General features: G+C 44.4%; 1 non-coding gene across 1 annotated transcript; it reads left to right on the forward strand.

Annotated features, from left to right (window-relative positions):
- The first annotated feature begins 8,999 nt into the window (after positions 1 to 8,999).
- Positions 9,000 to 9,134, forward strand: LOC112447184 (small nucleolar RNA SNORA70). Its single transcript, XR_003035290.1, has one exon. It is a non-coding gene; the product is annotated as a small nucleolar RNA SNORA70 (small nucleolar RNA).
- Positions 9,135 to 9,457: the final 323 nt, after the last annotated feature.

Below are 9,457 nucleotides of genomic sequence, written 5' to 3' on the forward strand. Positions count from 1 at the left end.
GGAACCCCCTCCCACCCCTACTCCCACACACATTTTGGGATTGGGTGACCAAGATGCAATTAGGAATAATAAAATAATGTGGAGCATAGTTTATTTCTTAGTTCATGGAATCATTATACATCTGACTTGAATACATTAGGCCTTTCCTGAGTCTACTCACTGAAACCAAAGTCATAGCCTTGAGGAAACACAAAGGCATCAATTAGAGGATGGAAATGTTACCAAGGGAGAAAGGGAGCTACCTGCAGAAATACCAGTGTGAAAGTACTCTTCTTCTCTTCATACTCTTTTTCTTTGCTTCTTCACAGTGAACTCTCTTCATGTCTTCGTCCTTTATGAATGAAAGCAACACCAAACCTAAGGGCATCTTATAATCAGAAGTGCTTCTGACCAAAAATTCAAGAAGGGAACCAGCATGGATCCCAGAGCCTTGAGCTGCACACTGCAGGCTTACAAGCCCTATGCTTGCCCAGCCTGAGAAAGAGCCCAGAGTCAGTGACAAAGACATCAATGGTTTAATGGATGGAGGAGCTTACATGTCTGAAGCAAGGTCACCCTAAAGTGACACCCTACTGTATATGCAGCAGAGGGTTGGGGGCATGGACTGGCAACTGGGAGGAACTGATGTCAGGTTGTCTCGTCGGTTACCAGGGCAAGCATGTACAGAGAGCAGAGAACTATCTTAAGTGGCCTGACTATGTGCAGACAAAAGCAAGGCATGAGGAAGAGAGCTGATGAAAATTTCTCATATGCATATCCCTCATACATAGCATCTTGAGGACAAAGACCATGATGGGGACCATCCCCATAACTGGATCCTGCCCAACTGTGATAGTTAATAACACTTCATCAGTGTTTCCAGAATGTATCTTTTATTTTCCCACTTTTCCTATTTCGCTTACTTATTTCCTTTCCCCTAGCTGGAATAACTTTTCCTACTTTCCTTCTTTTCCAAAGTCCGTCCATCCTTTAAAACTCATGTCAGGTCCTCTCTTGTCTGAAAAGCCTGTGCAAACATCCCCCAGACCCACTCCAGGGAACAAGGGAGTCAGCCAAAATAGCACACTGTGGATGAGGGGTCAAGAGTCCTCATTCACTGGCTGTTCCCTAACTTCCATCCTGGCTCTCCAAGACAAGCCTGTGGACCAGCTGGGGTGTGGAATGAACGCGGAAGCAGGAAAACACAGATGAAGTAGACCACTTACTATGTTCACCTCTTGACCTACTATCCCTCCCTCCTCTAAATTCTTAGACTGTAGGAAATCAATCCTAAATATTCATTGGATGGACTGATCCTGAAGGTGAAGCTCCAATACTTTGGCCACCTGATGAGAAGATCTGAATCATTAGAAAAGGCCCTGGGGGAGGAAATGGCAACCCACTCCAGTACTCCTGCCTGGAAAATCTCATGGACAGAGGAGCCTGGCAGGCTACAGTCCATGGGGTCTCAGTCAGACATGACTGAGCAACTGAGCACACACACATGCATGTTGCCTTCTCATTACTTCTCTGCTTTTACAAATTGCCAAAAGAGGCCCATGAGCGTGGAGTTTTGTAAACATCAGGGATTATTCCATACCTAGTTCAAAACAGGGTCAGCTTAAAATTCATGGAATTAATTGAAATTCAGTGTAAATTGCTCAGTTCAAAGGTTATCACGGGCATGTAAGTCCCCTGGGGATTTGCAGAAATCTTGGGAAGGATTGGACTTTCCACAGAATGTAAATGGGGAAATCGAGTCAGTCATATCTACATTACCTAAGTCATATCTTAAGTTGTCATTTCAGTTACAAATCTTTTGTGCAGATGAGGCCCACATGTGATGTTCTGAGCTTCCTGGCTCATAATTTGCATTTTCAGACTGACTCTCAGTGGTTTTATAGTCTCAAGGAGGCTCTTGGGAGGGCAATGTGATTTTTTGAAAATAGTCCCTTTTATATATACTGGAAAAGTGTGCCTTTGAATGCATTTCTCTGAATAAAATATATTTTTCCAAAAAAAAGAAAAAAGAAAAGGCCCTGATGCTGGGAAAGACTGAGGGCAGGAGGAGAAGGGGACGGCAGAGGATGAGATGATTGGATGGCATCACTGACTCAATGGACGTAAGTTTGAGTAAACTCCAGGAGATAGTGAAGGCCAGGGAAGCCAGGCATGCTGCAGTCCATGGGGTTGCAAAGAGTCGGACTCGAATGAGTGATTGAACAAAAACAATTGTCTATTTAGTCATTTTCCACTTAATCTGTGATTTGCATATTCATAGTTCTTAGCACACAGAAGGCAGTAACTCATTGACTGGATGATTGATCTGTCTTTTTCTCTTAAGAAAACTCCTTGTAAGTTCTTTTAGTTAAGTTCTTTTATTTATTCTCTTATTGGCAGTTGATTTTTGTCCTTTCAGATTGTGGCGTTTACCTAATAAGAAGTAATTTAACTGTTTTTAAATAGGCTATTTGGCTATTTTGAAGACAAGAAAGTACTATATCTAGAAGAGCAGAGAGAAATGGGGATAAGAGACTGAGTCCTGTGTGGACCCAGCCCAGCTGTGTGGTCTCTGCCCTCCTGTCACTGGGCCAGGAGTTGGAAGTTCACTTTCTTGCAAATGGGGAAGCTTACATATCCTTGGCAGCAGGAATCCTGGCCACCAATCCCAGCCAGCATCCTGCCCTCAGTTTACTCCTGTTTTCAGTTCAGAGTTCCACTTATCTGTCTAAAAAGCAAACATATTAAACCCTGATGACTCAGGGCCCATTAGCTGTCTCACTTAATGGAGCAAGTGGCAGCTCCTCATTACTCTAGATTGACCCTAAGCAGATCTAGAACCTTGTATTAAACCTCCACCACTTCTCTAAGCTTACCGAGTGTGCCCAGTGAAATATCAGGATTCAATTAAATTCAACACATAATTATTGTGTATCAACAATATTCCAGACACTCTATTAGGTATAAATTAAGTAAGTAATAATTCCATTTGCTTTTATTATGGGCCACTGTCTGTACTAAATCTTTTATCTATATTATCTCAACTAATTGTTAGGATGTTTCTACTGTGACTTCTTATGTTCAGTTTGCCATTGAGGAAGCTGAGGCAGGGGGATTAAGAGACATTTTCAAGGTCACATAGCTATTAAAGGGTAGGCTTTCTGCTCAGCTGTGTCTGACTCTAAACTCATGCTCTTTCTTACCTCTTTTCTCATGCTCTCTCCTCTCCTCAGACTGTCTAGTAGACAGGTTGAAGGATCTGAAATTTGAACTCAGACTCCTAAGAATTGAATTTATATCCAAGCAACTCCCTGTGACCCCTGACCCAGGAAGTGGTCAAAAGTCGAATGATTCAGTCTCCTTTGGCTCAGCTTTTCTAACTGATAATACCAACACTTACCTTCACTAATGTTTGACAAAGTGCTTCTGAAAGATATTAGATTCCTATTAAGGGACTTCCATTGACCCTAACAATCAAGACTCCATTTGTATGGAGGCACCCATGGTGGGGGTTGAGGGTTGGGGGAATGACCTAGCAGTTCCTTCTCTGTGGCCTCACTTCACCTGGGCCCAGTCCCTCAATTCAACTGAGGTAAGATTGTTGTTGCTTAGTCACTAAGTCGTGTCTGACTTCTTGAGATTCCACGGACTCTAGCCTTCCAGGCTCCTCTGTCCATGAGATTTCCCAGGCAAAAACACTGGATGGGTTGCCATTTCCTTCTCTAGGGGAGCCTCCCCAAGCAGGGATCAAACCCATCTCTCCTGCATAGTCAGGTGGATTCTTTACCGCTGAGCCACCAGGGAAGCCCCGAGGTAAGATTTCAGTTCAGTTCAGTTGCTCAGTCATGTCCGACTCTGCAATCCCATGGACTGCAGCACATCAGCCCTCCCTGTCCATCACCAATTCCCGGAGTTTACTCAAACTCATGTCCATTGAGTTGGTGATACCATCCAACTATCTCATCCTCTGACATCCCCTTCTCCTCCCGCCTTCAATCTTTCCCAGCATCAGGGTCTTTTCAATGAGTCAGTTCTTCGCATCAGGTGGCCAAATATTGGAGTTTCAGCTTCAACATCAGTCTTTCCAATGAATATTCAAGACTGATTTTGTTTAGGATGGACTGGTTGGATCTCCTTGTTGTCCAAGAGACTCTCAAGAGTCTTCTCCAACACCACAGTTCAAAAGCATCAATTTTTCCATGCTCAGCTTTCTTTATGGTCCAACTCTCACATCCATACATAACTACTAGAAAAACCATAGCCTTGACTAGACTGACATTTGTCTGCAAAGTAATGTCTCTGCTTTTTAATATACTGTCTAGGTTGGTCATAACTTTTCTTCCAAGGAGCAAGCGTCTTTTAAGTTTCTAAAAGAGATTCACTACAGAACAACAGTGGGAGAGCAATCAAAGATAAGAAAGGAAAACACAAAGGCAGAGAGATGGGTGAGTTCACAGAGCATGGGTTCCTTGTGCCAGTGAAGCCCAAAGTAGTCATGTCCTTTCAAGCACAGATTCTGGTTGTTTCTCACCAGCCCATCAGGACCAGGGCTGGGCTATGCTCTCAGCCACAGCCATCTGAATTTAGCATCCATGCTATATAAGGTCTGGGACCCAGACTCAAGGTCAAGTTCTCAGACTGTTCACAGAGCCACCTTCTCTGGCTTGGCTGCAGGTGTCAAAACTGAAGCAGTTGAGGATAGAAGTTGGGAAGCAGCACATTTATCCAACATAGGATTGTCCCAATAAGTGTTTTGAGGAAATGTGTTGACATAATCATTCTTTATTTGTTTTTATTGGGACATAATTACTCTACAAAGATTTGTTAGTTTCTGCTGTACAACAATGTGAATCATCCACGTGTACACATATATCCCCTCCCTCTTGGACCTCCCTCTCACCCACCCCCCATCCCACCGCTCTAGGTCATTACAGAGCACTGAGCTGAGCTCCCTGTGCTATGCAGTCATTTCCCACTAGCTATCTGTTTCACACATGGTAGCATGTATATGTCGATTCCAATCTCCCAATTCATCCCACTCTCTCCTTCCCCCTTGGGTCCACATGTCCATTCTCTGCATCTGGGTCTCTATTCCTGCCCTGCAAATTGGTTCATCTGCACCATTTTCCTAGATTCCACAAGTATGAGTTTATATGTTCTCCTCTTTCTGACTTAACTTCCCTCTGCATAACAGACTCTAAGTTCATCCACCTCACTAGAACAGACTCAAGTCCATTCTTTTTCACGGCTGAATAATACTCCATTGTATTTTTGTACCTCATCTTCTTTATCCATACATCTGCCAATGGACATCTAGGATGCTTCCATGTCCTGGTTATTGTAAACAGTGCTGCAATGAACATTGGGGTACATGTGTCTTTTTGTATTGTGGTTTTCTCAGAATATACGCCAAAACTATTCTTAAGTCAATGATAAAAAGATATTACAGAAGTAAAAGTAAGACCGGTGGCAAAGGGAGTCAAAGGCCGGTGCCCCCTTTATTTGTCCCTCCCATCCCCCACCCACACTGCAAACTCAGGCTCACTCCTCCTCACTCGAAGCCTCAGGCATCTAGAGCTCTGAGCCCTACCAGACTTAACTTCTGTGGGCTCTGTCTGCCCAACCCCTGAGGGAGAAAGGCACTTTTCCATCTAACCTCTGATTGTCCTGAGTGGCCTGGGAAATCACCTCTTTCACTCCCCTCCATGTAGGTCTGACCCCAGCTCCTCCCCTACCCCAACTTTGCTCCTGAAACTTTTTTGCTCTGTCTTGTTTGCATGCCTAAAACCACGGGTCTGCTAAAGCTAGTTCTTCCTGGGAAAGTTCGGATGCTTCATCTGTTCTAAGTGAACATCCATTTCTAACCCAGCTAAGACGTGTGTGGGCTTCAAGAACATCAGTGGGGATGTAACATGGACAGAGAAGCCAAGAAGACCAGCTAGAGTGCACCCCAATACTTCATGAGGGATAAAGGAGGAGGCAGAAGCAGCCCCAGGCCAGGGGCCATGGAGTATGATGGCAGTGCCATAAAGGATGAGTCCACCTTGGCCACTCGACCTCACAGAACCAGATGAAAGCTGACATCATTCACACAGCACACCTAGAACAGTGCTTGTCACATCAGAAGTCTGTGATAAATGTGAGCTATCATTTTCATTGCTTTCCGGGTAGCTCAGCTGGTAAAGAATCACCTGCAATGCAGGAGACCCAGGTTCAATCCCTGGGTGAGGAAGATCCCCTGGAGAAGGAAACGGCAATACACTCTAGTATTCTTGCCTGGAGAATCCCATGGATAGAGGAGCCTGGCGGGCTACAGTCCATGGGGTCTCCAAGAGTCAGACACAACTTAACAGCTAAATCACATTATTTTCATTAGTTATCTATGATGAATTTGCCTTTCAGGTGAAATAAATGCTCTCTATTATTGGCATTCATTATTCAGTCAGTGAAACACGTCTTCATTTCCAGAAGAAGTACAAAGTAATTTGCTGTAAAGTTTCTCTTCCACTTACTGCATTGACTTAATATCATTTCTACCACAGACCCTAAGATTAATTCATATGCCACGACAAATTAGAGACACCATTTACTATATTGGAGCAAAATTTGTAAAACCAAATTTGTTATCAGTGAGAACAGGATGGCGATTTTGAGAGTAACTTTCCACATTCCTAGCTTTAAAATTTACCTGATTCCATGTATGCTGCTGCTGCTAAGTCGCATCAGTCGCGTCCGACTCTGTGTGACCCCATAGACGGCAGCCCACCAGGCTCCACTGTCCCTGGGATTCTCTAGGCAAGAACACAGGAGTGGATTGCCATTGCTTTCTCCGGATTCCATGTATATGCATTAATATCTGATATTTGTTTTTCCATTTCTGACTTACTTCTCTCTGTATTACAAACTCTAAGTCTATCCACTTCTCTACAAATGATCCAATTTCATTTCTTTTTATGGTTGAGCAATATTCCATTCTATATGTGCACTACATCTTGGGAAGCTGCTGTATAACACAGGCAACTCAGCTCGGTGCTCTGTGATGACCTAGAGGGGTGGGATGGGGTCAGGGAGTTGGAGGGAGGTCCAAGAGGGAGAGGCTATATGTATACTTATTCAGTTCAGTTCAGTTCAGTCCCTCAGTCGTGTCTAACTCTTTGCGACCCCATGGAGTGCCACATGCCAGGCCTCCCTGTCCATCACCAACTCCCAGAGTTTACCCAAACTCATGTCCATTGAATTGGTGATGCCATCCAACCATCTCATCCTCTGTCGTCCCCTTCTCCTCCTGACTTCAATCTTTCCCAGGATCAGGATCTTTTCCAATGAGTCAGTTCTTCGCATCAGGTGGCCAAAGTATTTGAGTTTCAGCTTCAACATCAGTCCTTCCAATGAATATTCAGGACTGATCTCCTTTAGGATGGACTGGCTTGATCTCCTTGTAGTCCAAGGGACTCTCAAGAGTCTTCTCCAACACCACAGTTCAAAAGCACCAATTCTTCAGTGCTCAGCTTTCTTTATGGTCCAACTCTCACATCCATACATGACTACTGGAAAAGCCATAGCTTTGACTACATAGACCTTAGTCTGCAAAGTAATGTCTCTGCTTTTTAATATGCTGTCTAGGTTGGTCATAGCTTTTCTTCTTAGAAGCAAGCGCCTTTTAATTTCATGGCCACAGTCACGATCTGCAGTGATTTTGGAGCCCCCCCAAAAAAAGTCTGTCACTGTTTCCATTATTTCCCCATCTATTTGCCATCAAGTGATGGGAATGGATGCTATGATCTTAATTTTTTGAACGTTGAGTTTTAAGCCAGCTTTTTCACTCTTCTCTTTCACTTTCGTCAAGAGACTCTTCACTTCCTCTTCAATTTCTTCTGTAAGGGTGGTGTCATCTGCATATCTGAGGTTATTGATGTATCTCTATAGCCGATTCACTTTGCTATACAGCAGAAACGAACACAACATTGTAAAGCAATTATACTCCAATAAACTTTTTTTAATCAAATAGAAAAAGATATTTACTCAGATCCATATCTCTAGTCACCTCTGGCCAACTATTCCACTCTCGTCATTGTGATAACATGTTATAACCACTATACCACACTCCGTGATGTTCCTCTCTATTTTCCTGAGTTCCTGTGATACCCTCAGGCGGGTGAAAGAATTAGCTACATTTGCTACACAGGTGAAAGGGGGCACATTGCCACTGCCATGTAATGCCTGACTTCCAACAGCATTTCATCATTAAGAAAACTAAAAACGGTGGACTTGCCCCCAGAAAGGAGGAAGGGATTGTCTTCTGCACCTCTGCCTCCTCTCAGCTCTCAGGTCTGGTTTAGTCAATATTTACCTGTCAGCCCAAAACCTGTTGATGCGGATCTCAGAGGAACTGAGTCAATCTGTTTTTCACCTACCTTGTTGGACCCTTTGTTAGCGATAGCTTTTGTGAGCTGAATGTTTTGAAGTGACAGACACAGTAGAAACTCTTTATGCCACAGACAAAGGGACTGAATTCACACTTCACTCAGGAGCTTAAAAATTGTGATCCATGGGACCCACATCACTTGTAGTTGCTCCTGATACCAGAAACAGGAGACCTACAGGGTACTGAACCCATAAAATCAATAGCTGTTATGAGAAGAGCCTTCTGTGCTTGACAACAAATTGTACTTAAACACATTTAGGCAACCATAAATACTATGTAACCAAACAATGTTATTGATTTGGCTTGTGGGATTTCTACCCACCTCTTCCTCCTCTTCGTCTTCTTCTTTTAGAGATGCCACTGCAGCTGGGCTTCCCAGGTGGCACAGTGTTAAAGAATCCACCTGCCAATGCAGGAGACGCAAGAGACATGGGTTCCATCTCTGGGTCAGGAAGATCCCCAGGGGGAGGAAATGGCTACCCACTCCAGTATTCTTGCCTGGAGAATCCCATGGACAGAGGAGTCTGGTGGGCTACTGTCCATGGGATCATAAAGAGTCAGACACGCCTGAGCAACTACGCATGCATGCACACCATTGCAGCCAGTTAGGCCGACTGTGCTCTTTTCCCCGTGGGGGCCCAGTGTGCAGTGGCTGCAAACAGCAGCCTCCTCGGTAGTGTACGCAGCCTGTTGCCTGTACAGGTTGCCCTAAGGGACCTGGGATACAGCTCTTTCCAGTGGACTTTCATGACTGGCATGCTGTCCCCAGTCTAGGCTCCAGACAGGTATGCGTGGTGCCTCTGGAAAGCCCTGGGGCACACTGGCCAGGGTCCACATTGGCCAAGTCATAATGTTCATCCCCACTGAGATGCAGAACAAGGAGCATGTGACTGAGACTCTCCTTGGGGCCAAGTTCAAGTTCCCTGGCCACCATATATTGGATCTACATCTCCAAGAAGCGGGCATTTACGAAGTTTAGTGCAGATGAGCTTGAAAACGTGAGAGAAAAGAGGCACATTCAGGATGGCTGGGGGCCACATGTTATATACACAA

The sequence above is a fragment of the Bos taurus genome, chromosome 6 (assembly GCF_002263795.3).
Source record: "Bos taurus isolate L1 Dominette 01449 registration number 42190680 breed Hereford chromosome 6, ARS-UCD2.0, whole genome shotgun sequence".
Classification (NCBI taxonomy): Eukaryota; Metazoa; Chordata; class Mammalia; order Artiodactyla; family Bovidae; genus Bos; species Bos taurus.